The 14,179-nt window shown below is 43.1% G+C and overlaps 1 protein-coding gene across 19 annotated transcripts in view; it reads right to left on the reverse strand.

Moving 5' to 3' along the window:
* Window positions 1-14,179, reverse strand: part of LPP (LIM domain containing preferred translocation partner in lipoma) — a 321,563-nt gene that overhangs the window by 101,889 nt on the left and 205,495 nt on the right. The window lies entirely within an intron of this gene.

Raw genomic sequence — 14,179 nt, forward strand, 5'->3', positions numbered from 1 at the left:
GAGACTATGCCAACACTCACCTCAATCACATCGCAGCTGTGTGGCTGCCTAGCTAATACGTGGTTAGGTGGAAGTTTCACTTCCACTTCGTGCCACCAAACAGCAGAACTACAGACATGAATGAACTTAACCTGTTGTAAAACAGAGGTAGGAAGAAAACCCAGTTTCAGCGCCCCATGCAGCTCTGCTGGATGAAGAAGTCCCTTTCCAGAAGCTGTTCACTAGGGACAATATGATGATCTTGGAAAAATTTGCTTCCAATGGATTTCACCAACACTGAACTCAATAAGGGTCAACAACTCAGCCATGCACCACAGATGTGGCAACAAATGGTGCTCTGCAGCACAAAGCAGCCAAGCCAAATACCAGCTCCTTTTCATAACGCTGCTTGATCCTGGCAATGAGCCTGCTCCCTGATCTTCACCTGATACAGAGGCTAATGGGACTCAGGCAAGTCAGAATACCATTGCTAAAACCAAGAGCGTGTCTTGCAAGCAGGTCCTGCAACCAAATGAGACCAGCTAAATTCCATTCTAATTCACAGCATCTGCTGGATATAGAGACTAACAAGCACTGAGATAGTATGCGTGTGTCCCTCAGCAACCTGCAAAACCTTTCAGCATGAGAAAGAGGAGAGAGAGGAGAAACACCAACAGGAGAACTCCGAAATGATTCATTTTGTCTGAGTTTTACTATGCATGCCTGAGAGTTACTTCATTAAGCACACAGCTCGCATCTGAGTTGCCACCTCCCCTGGCTGCTTCATCCATCCACGCAGCTTGCTGGAGGAAGAGGGAGTAAGACAGGATCCAAATTAGAAACTATTTATTATTGTTGAAGTAGAAAATTGATTGCTTTTCTTCCCCTTCTTCCCCCATTCCAAAACACTCCTCCTAGGGAAACTTGTGCTGAGAAGTCCTTGTGAACAAACACATGGAGAGTAACAGAACATGGTCCATATGTACTAGTAACCAAAAATAAACTGAAGTCTGAAATGCATACAGTCAAGTGGATTCATAATGTCTCTCTTTATGCCACAGTAACAGATGGTCAGTGAACTGTTACAAGACAGACCAAGACTAGTTAAACAGATGGGGAGTGTTATTTTTATACTGGTTTATATGTGAATATTTAAATTTCCACTGGATTATCTGAATTACCATCAAAGGAATGCACAACTGAAGCCCCCATCCAGCCAAAACTAAATTCCACGGAAGCTTATACCCATACAAGCTATTGCAATTCCTTCTTACAGCCTTTCACTGATGCTGCACGTGACAAAACTCTCCCAGACCTTAGCAAGGGCTGGCCTAACACTTCACACTTTTCCTCAGTAAGTGGTTGTGTGCAAGCCACGAGGCCCCCAGCCTCCTCTCCTCACCCCTCTGCAGTCAGCAGCTTGTGTCCTTGCTGTTAATCCCCAAAGCAGGAAGGATTCAAATTGCTAGAGCTCAGCTCAGGGGCAGAGTGGACAATGGTGACTAGGAACCTGAGCCATGATAGAGGCAGAAAGGGAAAGAGGGTATTTCAGAAAAGACATTTATTTAAAGAATGGTCTGTGTTGAAGGAATGCATTAGAAAGACCGAAGACACAGCAGACATTTCTCCATTTCTTCCGTCTGTGTTTCTTTTTTTGCCTGTCTCTCACCTACAGATGCTCTGGTCAAGTTCACTTTCCCCTTCTCAGGGTTGAAGCACATCTGGGTTCACAAGAGGGCAGGACAGACTCAAGAATAAGTTAATTAACACCTCACAGTGCTTTAAATCACATTCAGAAACCTAGACCAACATTTGCTGAAGACAGTGATAAGTCTTACTGCTTCACGTCTCAAAGGAAATTGGCTTTTCAAAAACCACTAAACACCTGTTGACAATCAGAGTGGTTCTCTGTTTTCAAGGTGGGCAGAAAAGGACTGGAGACATTCACTTAATTGCAAAAGGGAAAAAATAAAAGTGAACCACAATCCCTGTGTTCTGCAGACATTCCAGACGCTAAAAAAAAATCTGCTGATAACATGCCTGGTTCAGATCTGCCCTGCATCTTTTTAGCAAGTCCTCCTGGTAGCAGTTGGAGATTAATTATTCCCCTCTTTAAAAACATTTTTTACAATCAGTGGGATGCACAAAGGCTTCAAATGCGACTATGACCCAGTCCTCCCTTCTTCACGGTACTCAATTGTTGGAACAGTATACGGCTTTGAAATCCCACTATCCAAATCCAATTCTCACCTTTCAGAGTGACCGTTATCTTCCCATCATTTGAAATACTTCTGACTACTGATCTGAAGCTGCAGGGTTCTGCCTGCGAGCCTCAGAGGAACTTCAACTTGCAGTTCTGTATAAAGGAGCTCCATGTCGTGGCTGCATTATCAATCTGGCTGCCATCAGACAATAGCTCTAAAGAAAAATGAAACTCTCTTTTCAAGTATTTATTCCTAGTTTACTAAGGGCTAACAGTAACCTGTGACTAAACCCCAAAAGTTCTCACTGAAATATTTCATTTACCTAACAGCTTGAAATCTCCAGGCTGAAGATTATGTGCGCACACATGCCTGCGTGCTAAGTCTTCAATTAAAGAAAATAGAAAAGCCTTGCAGTTTAGCCACTGGGAGACCTCTAAGCATTCACAGCCTCATCTCTTTGCACATGAAATGTTAATGGGGCAACCACGCATGGCTGGCTCCACAGATAATGGTTCAGATACCAGTGGATTTGTGATACCTATCGCTGAGCTTTAGAGGTGAGGGGGCCTGTTTCGCTTCGTAGGTGATGACATCCTGTCAACATGCCACGTTCCTCACGTCAGTTCAGGAGTTCATTACATCTAGATAACACCCTTTTTGCTCTCCGGCTCATGTTTTTTAATGTCATGAACAACCTGGTGATTCATCAGAGGAGATGGATGGTGATCTGTGGCAAGCAGACAGCCTCCAGTTGATCTACTGCCCTGGCTAGAACTCACCACAGAGCCTTTAATTTCATGTGGGTTGTTTACTGCAGTTCCTGAAAGTCCAGTGCTATTACAGAACAAGCTCATAACTGCACCTGACAAAGGTTCAGGGCTTGTCAGAATTGGTCTAATTTGTATGCTGTGTAAACAACATTAAGTCTTTGGAAGTTTACTATAAAGCCTTCAGTTACTAAAATTGCATTTTAAAATATGCATGACCAGAGAGATATTTGCAGAACACGTTATTGTTAGCATGGCTGGTAGCCAGCACACAGCAGTAGTCTGCATTGTACTGCTCCACGTACAGGATCACAATCTACTATTGCTTAGGCCAAGAGTCATAGTTCAGTGCACTCTGATGAGGAAAAAAGTTTTCTGATATCCTCTAGAGCTTACACAGAAAAAGCTTTATGGGTTTACTTGGCAGTTAAAAATAAATTCAACTGAACACCTGGTTGTACTGTAGGCCACTCCAAAAGAAATGCCTTCTATGGAAACTACAACAGATACAAAGAGCACAGCAATATTATGATAGAGTAAATTCTCAACATAGTCACCACCATAAGTTATGCATTTCCACCAATGATGAGGAGCAAGGAGGTGACACATTAACTCCAGGTCTCATACTAGTTTAAAGACTGTGGAGCACTTGGTTGATCTTGACTGGGCTGTCCTTCAACCCACTCTATAGTCCAGTAGCTACTATGATAGCATCAGTGCTGGGACAATGTTCCCCATGCAATCCATCTTCCATTGGCTGAATAGATGGAAGGCAGAAGCTGCCAAATCTGGACTTTAAACTAGTATGAGACCTGGAGTTAATGTGTTGCAAGAGAAAGGTTGTCATCTTCTCTGGCCTGACTCTGGAACTTCAAGCCTTTAGCATAGTCAGTTCTTTCTGATCCTGTACAGCATTCGTGGGACCCACCTGGCACAAACTGCAATATTTCAAGGTTGCCACCATTTGTTTCCAACACATTGAAGCTGATATTCAGCTCCATACACAGTTCCATGGTCATAATTTGCTGCTTCATGTGAATGAGCTGATTGAGACACTCTTCATTTTGTGGTGTAACAGCTGTGCATGGCTGTACGGAATTTCACTCGTCTTTCATGTCACTGTCATCACTGTTAAAATGCACCACCCACTGCCTCACTGTGCTCACATCCACTGTTTGGACTCCATAAATGTTTAGCAAGAGTTGATGGATGACAATGGGTGCCATTTTTTCCGCAAGGAAGAATTCAGTTCTACTCCTTTCCTCCATACATGCTTCCATATCAGACAACGTTTTGTCACCCCTCTGCTGCCATCTGTCACACAGCAACAAAATGTAATGAGATATTGGTGGGAAGGTTCAACCTCTACTTCCAAACCCCCAGCATCCACCTCTGATGTTGTGGACCAAGATAATAAAAATGGAGGCATTACTTTCAGATCAGCCCTATAGAGAAATAAATATATTCTCACATAGCATCTAAATTATAAAGCTGAACAATTCAATGAGGCTAGCAAGAAATACTATGAGAACATTTAGGAGATTGAGTCACTTGTCCTGGTGCCCGGTACAGTTGGAGGAAATTATATCCTGGAATCTTTGTATTTATACTCATCTCAGAGGACAAGAGCACCCAGCTTTTAGAGCTGTGATCCATTGAAATGTTAAGGCAAAAAGAAAAAAATGGCTCCATGCTCCATACCAAGACTTAAGACAATTCTGTGAGTTCATTTTTGGTTTAAGTTCATGCACGTTTTATAAGGGCTCTGGCTGAGTATGAGAACGTAATTTTCAGAAAGAATGAAAAAGACAAGGACATTTAAAGGGCCTTTGATGGGACTAAATTTCATTTAAGGGAAAAAAAATGATGCTTACTCTATCACAGGTAAAATTCTGCCTCATTCAGAGTCAAGGGGAGTTTAGCCAAGGGCCAGGTTTTCAAACCATAATTTATTTTCAGAGACTACCACAGTCTAGTATTGGATTTATCCAATGGTCTGATTTTATTCCTGCAGACTGGGTGGGTTTTTTTGGAGAACGACAAGAGTGAATGTTATTACTAAAGGAATATACAAGATAATTATTATTCTAACAGAAGATAAAGTAAAATATTATGCTAGTATTTTGACTGATGAATATACTGAGCTACCAGACCACAGTTCTCAGAAACAGCAGCAAATCCCCACTTTTTCTTAAAAAGTGAATGAAAAGCAAAATAAATTCAGAAGCTAAAAGCAGCCAAATAAAAACACTCCTGTCTGTTAAATAGAGGTTAATTCCTGAAGCATACTTTTAAGACACTTTGTTTTCAATCCAATTTGGAGTTTTATGAACCAAACTAGCGTTATGGTGGTTGCTAAAACAGTTGTATTAGTTGTTACAATTATATCTGCATCTACCCAGGGCCATAAACCTTCCCACTTGTTGCATAATGCTGCAATTACTCCATAAACTGTGTTAGTCAGTTAGCTGCCCGCAGAATAAATAAGTGTCAATGAGAGCCACTGGCCTGCACAAAGGATGAAAATGCAAATAGAAACCAGGGAATTCTCCAGATTTATGGAAGAGGTTTTATTGGCCATTATCAAAATGTCCAAAAGAATCAAACTTTCCTCAGCATATAAAATTTGTAATTGTAAACCAACAATATTGCAATGGAACTTTCCACTGCAGGATGTGAAGAGGAGAAAGAACGGCTGCTGCACTCAGTGTGGTTGAGCCCACTCCTGCCCTGGAGGCCTGCATCTCTTCCTTCAGCCCCCAGAGATAAACATGCCCCTTGTTTGAGGGGCTGGAAATTGCTCAGGCTCTATTAGGGGACAAGGGGAAGCTCTTACTCTGACTAGGATGGAGAAATGTGGACAAAATGCCAGCAACTTGCTTTTTATCTTCAATTTCTTGGACTGCTGCACACTATCAAAAGTCTTTTGCTTCCCCATACCCTACAGTTCCTCTTCAGCTGAGCTGTGAAGTTGTTTCACCAACAAACACAATATAAAGTCTCAATGACAAGAATGGAAGATTTATGATTTTTGTCATCTTTAAACAGCTGTCGTAAAAAAATATATATATATATATATATATATATATATATAGGGCAAGCTGCTGAATTCATTTGCTAGAAATTGACGCTTATTGATGGCTGCTGCTCAGGGATAACATGGTGACCTGCTATAGTAATGACAAGATAAGAGCTTGCAATAAAACGAGAGAGGAAAAGAACTTTAGGTCAAACATTTTCAAAATTCACATGCGCGAAGTCAAGCTTTGAAACGCATCTGTAAACACCAAATCAGAGGTCATCCTTTCAGAACTGCTGTGTCCCAACAGTCCCTAGTGAAGTCAAATGCATTGTGCTATGGAAAAGCAAACCTCGGGCTGCTTCTTCAGTAGCCTAAATATAGATGTATACATCTAATGCGAGAAAAAAAAACTGGCCTCAAAGGAGAGAAAAAAAGAGAAGAGAGATTACAAACACGTTACAGCTGTGTCACTGCTGCAGTATCAATCTCTAACTTCACGTTTATCTCTAATGAGAAAGATCTGCTTGCAACTTGTGTTTTCAAAACCAGGGTTCAAGGCCAGGATTTTATATCATAGAAAGAAATTCACCATTTGGCAACCAAACTGCAGATTTCCTTTCTTGTAAGAACAGAGAAAACAAAGCATCCCTGGTCTCAAGCCCTCCCCAGCTCTACCATATAGCTCCTTGCATCCCATACAGGTCTGCATATTGATATCAATCTTGGCATAGGACAAAAACTTTGACAGTGCTGGCTGGACAGTATGTGCCAGAAGAGCCTTGGCTTCCTCATAGCATGACACCAACAGGAACCCAGATGGGAGCCCAGCAAGCGCTCGGCAGCACCAAGCCTCCCCAGCTACAAGTGGCCTTTACCAGGAGCAGAGCTGCTGCTGGAGAATACTTAGATCTGGTTCACCAACAAGAGTGGGGTGAGATGGTTAAAGTCCCTTAAGGCCTTTACATTTTTAACATTCAGTGAACTCAGGCATCTGGCCATTCTCTTAAGAATGTATGTTTTTGGCAGACAGACACCCAAATTGCTCCTCTATGCCAACAGGAAAGACTCTTGGCTTATCCTGCTGCTCTCCACGCTGGAGATCAACACAACATGCAGCCAGAAAGGCAGACAGCTGCAGGGACCTATTAGTTACATTCCACTGTCACCAGGGAGTTCCTCTATTCTCCCTCCCCACTTCTTTGCACAGTAAGTGGGTGACCCCCATTTTTCCTATAACTATCGGCCAATGTTGTCCCATTTTTTCCACTCTCCTCACCGCTGCAGGACAAGAGAATGGAGGAAGGAAATGATGTCCCATCTTGGATGAAGGTCACAGATGAACAGAGCTGGGCTAACATGGCTGTCCATCTCCAAAGCACTCTCCTTGTAACGCCACCACAAAGCAAGCAGGAGAGAGTCTGCTTGGCTTGGATGCTGTCCTTTGATAGAGAGGAGTTAAGGCTGTTAAAATTTTGTCTTTAGCAGCCTGGTGGCATTTTGGGTACAAAATGCTTCAGTCTGCCCCTAGAACATGACCCAAAGCCCAGTGAAAGCCATTGAGTATAAGCCTTGCTGCTTCACTTGCTTGGTCTTTCACCAAACCCTAGAAGCACAACTATCAGTACATAACAGCAGCAACATGGAAGGAGTATCTATGTCTATGCCAGTTTGGAAAAGACAAAGACTGGCAGGTTTCTCTGGCTATGCCTGAGGTACTGGGAAACAGATGTCAGCAAGTTAGTAGCTGGGGGAGAGCCCAGCCATGTCTATGCTTGGGGCAGGTGGCAATGGGAGGTTACCAGTACTCATAGATGGATCACAAGGCCCTACAAGGCACAGCACTTGTGTGCTCCAGTATGAGGTCTCCAGCCAGCTGCAAATCCTACAGGACTTAAATAAAACGTGGCTCTTAATCAACAGATTGAATGTTGAGAACCTGAGTGCGAAGCAGGTGCCAGAACCCACAGCCAGTGAAAGTTGTTATGCACCAGAACACATGGCCAGACCAGGCTTACAGCCTGAAATGACTGTGATGGCAGCAGCAAGTTTTCACTTTTTAATGCACTGCTGTTTCCTGCGCCATGCGGTTACAGCAGTGCAGGTGACTGTGCAGCCAAATGGTGACATCACACCATAAAATAATAGCTTCTCGTGGCTCTTCTCAGAGCCATGTAGGTAGAATCTGACCATGGCTTTTGTCATTCTTAATAATCAGTCTTAATTTTAAGAGGATTGCTAAATAAATAAGGTGCAGAAGTAGCAGAAGGACCACCTCTTGCTTCAAGATGTTTCAGACTCTCAAGTTCAGGGCTAGGCTCTAGAACCCAAACCCAAAGTGCCTATACCCTATACCTGCAAAAACCAGCCTGTAGGCAATAAGGAACAGTGCTTCATTGAATAGCAACTCTGCAACTTGCACATGTGCTGTGTTTAGTAGGTTTTGTAGATTTAGGAACAGTGGTAGCTCAGGCTGACATAACCAGTTTGGAAAAGACAAAGACTGGAAGGTTTCTCAGAGCTTTGACAAAAGAGTTTGCAGTCATTTCCCTGTGGTTTTTCGTTTCTCAAACACTTAGCAGAGGAGCTGCATGCTAGAGCTCTGTCAAAACCCTTCAGAGTCACTCTACCCTAGTTCCTAACACTGAGCTACTTCAAGTGCTGTCCTAAAGAACAATCATTTCCAAGCTTCTTTTGTTTGTGGTAGACATGAAGCCTCAGTATCCTGCTCTCTCTGTGTGTTTCATTCTCCAGCTTTGCTTTGGACAACAGGGTTTCTGTGCATTTTCAGCCAAGCAACTGCTTGATCTTCTACATTGGCCAGAGTTTCTGCTTTTTTTTTTTCCTGCTAACACCTTCTGCATTCTTTTCTTCAAATGGGAACTCGTGTCAGTGGTTCAGAGGGCAACACAGTCACCTCTAGAATGATTATTGAACCAAGACCTTGCTGTCCTGCTAATACTGCTACATTTTATTTCTGACCCTAGCCAAGGATGACATAAAACTAGAAATGTACAGGCTCTTTTAAACTGCTAGATCTCTTTGCCCTTCATATGCATTTTATGTGCTAGAAGGTAGAAAAGAGGCAATATTATTCTTGTTATTCTAAATGTTGCAGGTTCTGTGGACTCTCTCACATAGCCAGCCCCACAAACAGCAGAAAGGGCTGTTCATGTATGTAATCAGCTCTGGATAAACTGTGTCTAGTCGTGCATCTCACAGAGTGAATTTTTCAAAGGAGATGCAGAACAAAGTACTTGACCCTCTTGTGAACATGGCTGCCAGTACTAATGCTGCCTTCCAGCCCAAATTTCAATCATTAACATCCATTACAGATCACCATCTCCTAAGCCCTGGGCACCTCAGAATAGGCAACAGTAGCTTCTCCTATTGAAACATAGGTGCATGGGCACATCTTCGGAACATTGCAAGTAGGCAAGAGAAAAATAACATTCCCTTTCTTGGAACTTGTTTTCAGCAGCTGAACATTTCACAAAGAGAAACTGCTAGAGCAAACACTCAAAAGGTCAAGTTCTAAATAAACAGAGAGACAGAGGGATGAAAAGGGTTAGTTGTTATTAATGAAGCTGAGATGATCACAAGTCAAAAAAAAGCAATGCAGTAATGAAGACAGAGAGCTATGAGCATGCTAGAAATTTTGGCAAGATCACATGTGAAGATACAAAAAGCAAAAGTTACATTCCCCAGCCTGAGATGTAACATGCCCCAAAGAATCCTCCTTCACTACTCCCCAGGATTCCCAGCTACTCTACATCTACTGTCACTGACTTGAAAAAGATCAACAAACCGTTTGTGCACCAGGAGTGTGCACCACCTATCTCCACATGAGTATTATGCTCACCTAAGGTGAAAAAAACCCAATTTGTACTCACTACACAAACCTTATTTTATTTTCATGCATGAACAGGATTTCTCTTCAAATCAGGTGCATGTTTCTGACATGCTATGCCCACAAGATGTGGCATGCAGCTCACATTGGAAGAAATCTCTACAGTCAACCACCACCACCAAGATGACAACAATGAAAATATTAGGAAAAAAAGGTAAAAAATAATGGAAATGTTGATGAGCTAAATTCTCCTTAAAGCTTTCCTGTTTTATTGGTGTTTACTTTTGGGATTTGCTTGTTTACCAGTAACATGCCAGTGTTACACTGGATATAGTGTGTACTTTACAGAAAGTACAGAACCATAGAAGCCACAGATCTTGGCTCTGAAGTGAAATTCAGATCTGATTATGTATCCTGCTTTAGGACTGGCTCTCCTTATAATGAGCTGAACCCCAAACACGAGCATAGTCAAAGTTTGGCTCTACAGTTTGTAGCTTGACCCTAGGTAAACCTCAAACAGGATCATTTGTGGTTCAGAACAAACAAACAAAAAAATCCCTTGATGTTTCTGAGTCATCACATTGCCTCAGTTCAATTTTCAAAGGTGAATTTGCCTCAGTCAATCAGAGAGCTTTTGGTGGGCTCCCTAAGTGCTGCTTGGCTCAAAGGCAGCTTGGCATCCTGGACACCACTCGTCCAGAGGGAAGACCTATCTGAGAACAGCTGTGTGTTTGTACCACGCAGGACCTCATATGCAAGGCTACAAGCAGCTATTTGCAACTGTTTACAACCAGGCCCCAACTCGCTAAGAGCAAGGAGAGCACTTCGGACATTCCTGTAAATGTTAAACATTTGCTTAAATGGCAGGATGAGCTCCTCCCTCACACTGTGCCATCTCACATTGTGCAGTACAAGTTGTCCTCCTCCTGTTGGCTCCAATCCACAGCAGTGTAATTAGAGGAGAACTGGTGTGACAAGAGCAAACAATAAAGTAAATACACATAGATCAACTGCTCCAGCTTCACAAGTGCCAGCATCCCAGAACTAGAGAACAAAAGTGCTCAGGAAAGCCAGCAGCTCCTTAGGCACTCAAAAAGGGAAAACTGGGACCTAAACAGCACATGCACTGATGAGAAAATGAGCAGGTCACTAGAGATGCCAACCTGCATACGTGGCTCCAGTAGATTTCCAAATAACCCAGATAAAGTGAGCCAAGCATCTGTGGATACCCGCGATGGCCTCCCATAGCACGGGGGACCGCAAGCACTGCTGAGGAAAACAGGCTGTTGACTTGGGGAGAAAAACATAAAAATAAAAAAGCAAGGACTGTTGGTATTACAGAACAGCGTGCTGAGGGAACAGGAAAGGAAACAGCAATAAACTGCTGGGACCCACTGCTGCAAGAAATAAGCAGGACAAACTCTGCTGGATCAACAGAGCATCAAACGTAGCAAAGGCCTGGCCCTGTGACCTTGCTGAAACATGAATGGCTGAAGGCCAATCCTGCGAGGAGCCCACTGCTTACAACAGAATAATTTATTTCTTAGATGCTAAGAGAGATGGAGATGTAGGGTGAGGAGGAGTGAACAGGTACATTTATGAACAATGTCCATGTGTGTGTGGTGGTGGCAGCAAGAGACAGAGAACGGGGAGCAATTGCACCATGGTTGACTGTGCCTTGATCTACACACAAAGTCTTTCTGGAGATTGGCTCTTACAGTGCCATCCACAGTAGCAACATGGGGCGTGCTCAGCTGCCAGGCTGCCCTAGTCATTGGGTTACGACTGTACAGAAATTGCTGCATCCTAGTAAACAATATCTTTTGCTAAGGAATGCTGGTGACCTCCATCAACATCCTTCTCCTTGTGTTCTGAAACAAATTGACAAGGCCAATGCGCATGCAAACACACGCACAGCCACAGCGTTTGCTTTGCTTACTGCCCTGTACCTGCAGATCCAGTCAGAGGCAACTGTCATTCTGTGGCATCACCTGAAAGACACTGTGAATGCAGCTTCTTGCCCAGCCCCAGCACCTTGAAGCTTCCAAGATAACACCCAGATATGCTCTTTTCCCTCGGAGCCTCTCTGACTATCTAGCACACCAGGGACACAGAGGAAAACCAAAAGACTCACTGAAACTTGGATCTATTAGTTTGGATGGCCCCACACGACCACACCCAGACCTGACAAGTGCCTTCACAACTTCTCCTTTTAAGAGGAAGCACAGATGACTGCATGCCAAAACCCTGGGCTTCACTTCCTCACTTCAACACCAACTCAGTCAGTCTCTGGACCTGGGCATGTTAATTAACACAAGCATAGTTTGATTCCCCCATCTGTCAGCTATTCAGCTATTCTATAGAAACATTCTCACTCCCAGTCCTTCACTGCTTGAAGACAGAAGCCTTCTTCCCTGCCACCTTCCCTGAGATCCCACTAGTCACAATGAAGAAAGAATGAGGGCAGATGGAAGACCAGTGTGGGACAGCTCATCTGCGGTAACTCCAAGGGGGAAAGAAGGGAATATAAGATTTAAGCAGTCTAACTTAACTGTACTGGTGAATTCTTTGTTCAGTGCACCAAAGACTGACATTAAGCCATTTGCACTAAACCACAGTTTGGATGAACATTTCTCTTCGCCCATGTTCAGCTGAAGGCTGAAAACTGAAGTTCTCAAATTTACAGTACTGTGAGTTCACTGGATAAGAGCAGATAGCACAGGTGAACAGTCAACTCTGAGAACAGGGACAGAGCTCAACAAGTGCATTACCCAGCCAATATGTGCCTAAATATGCATGAATGCATGTGGGTGCTTGAAACAACTTCACATTAAAACCCAGACTCAAAGCATGTCAGGCAATTAATAGAATCACAGAACCGTTTGAGTTGGAAGAGACCCTTAAGGGCCATCTGGTTCAACTCCCTGCAATAATTATGGACACCTACAGCTCCATCAGGTGCTCAGGGCCCCATCCAGCCTGACCCTGGGTGTCTCCAAGGCCAGGGCATCCATCACTTCTCTGGGCAACCTGTGCCAGCACATTATTGCCCTTACTGTGAAAAACTTCCTCCTTATATCCAATCCAAATCTCTTCTCTTTCAGTTTGAAAACTATTTCTCCTTGTCCTATCACAACAGACCCCGCTAAAGAGTCAGTCTCCTTCTTTCTTAAAGCCCCACTATAGGTACTGAGAGGCCACTATCAGGTCTTCCCAGAGCCTTCTCTCCTTTGTTATACAGAAAGTAAAAAGTAAAATTCAGTTTGCTCAGAATTTCTACTATAGCCAACATTTTGTCCATTCTCATAAAAGAACTTATCAAGAGGTGTTAAGCATACAAAAGTCCAAAAGCTCCCATGTACCAGTAAAATAAGGTATGGATTCCCCTGAAGGTAAGCATAAAGTAAGTCACTATAACACCAGAAATAGGTGCAATGTGTTACATGTTTTGGAAAGGCAGGGAGCCACCAAGCAAAAAGGCTACACTGTGATTTACTCAGCCTCCTGGTTGTTGTTTGAGCACCTCAGATGACAGAATCTCTGATCCATACTCCCAGCTTTATTAAATCAACACAGTTGTTTCAAAGTTAATACAACTATGCTGACATCACTCTGGTCCAATATATGCATCACAAAATGGTAAACGACATTGCGTCTCCAAGTGCCTTCATGGGATAGATCAAATTCACTGCTAAAATAGCATCCCATGCATGCAATGTATATGGGTTTTGCATATATAGCATTGCATCTTCTAAGGCATCTTTTTTTTCATCTTTGAATGTTTCTCTTCCTGGCTTCTTGTCTCAGATTTCCAAAAGCTGGAAATAATCATAGAATTCAATAGGTTGGAAAAAACCTCTAAAATCATCTAGTTCAACTGTCCACCTACCACCACCATTACCCACTAACCATGTCCCTAAGTACTACATCTACCTTTTTCCTTAAACACCTCCAGTAGTGGTGACTCCATAGCCTTCCTGTGCAGCCTGTGCCAGTGCATTACCACTCTTTCAAAGAAGAAATGCTTCCTAATATCCAACCTGAACCTCCCCTAGCACAACTTGAGGCTATCACCTCTTGTCCTATCACTGTTGCCTGAGAGCAGAGGCTAACTCCCACTTTGCCACAACCTCCTTTTAAGGAGAGAGTGATGAAGTCGATCCTGAGCCTCCTCTTCCCCAGACTAAACAATCGCAGTTCCCTCAGTTGCTCCCCATAAGACTTGTGCTCCAGACTTTACACTCATGCGAACAGAGATAGCTTGATTCCAGCTGCAAAACAGATCTTTTTCAAAAATGTGTTTGTTTTACAGTCTTCTAAAACAGAACGGGGCACAACACAGCCACCAAACGTCAGATGA

The sequence above is a fragment of the Phasianus colchicus genome, chromosome 10 (genome assembly GCF_987193195.1).
Source record: "Phasianus colchicus chromosome 10, bPhaCol1.hap1.1, whole genome shotgun sequence".
Lineage (NCBI taxonomy): Eukaryota > Metazoa > Chordata > Aves > Galliformes > Phasianidae > Phasianus > Phasianus colchicus.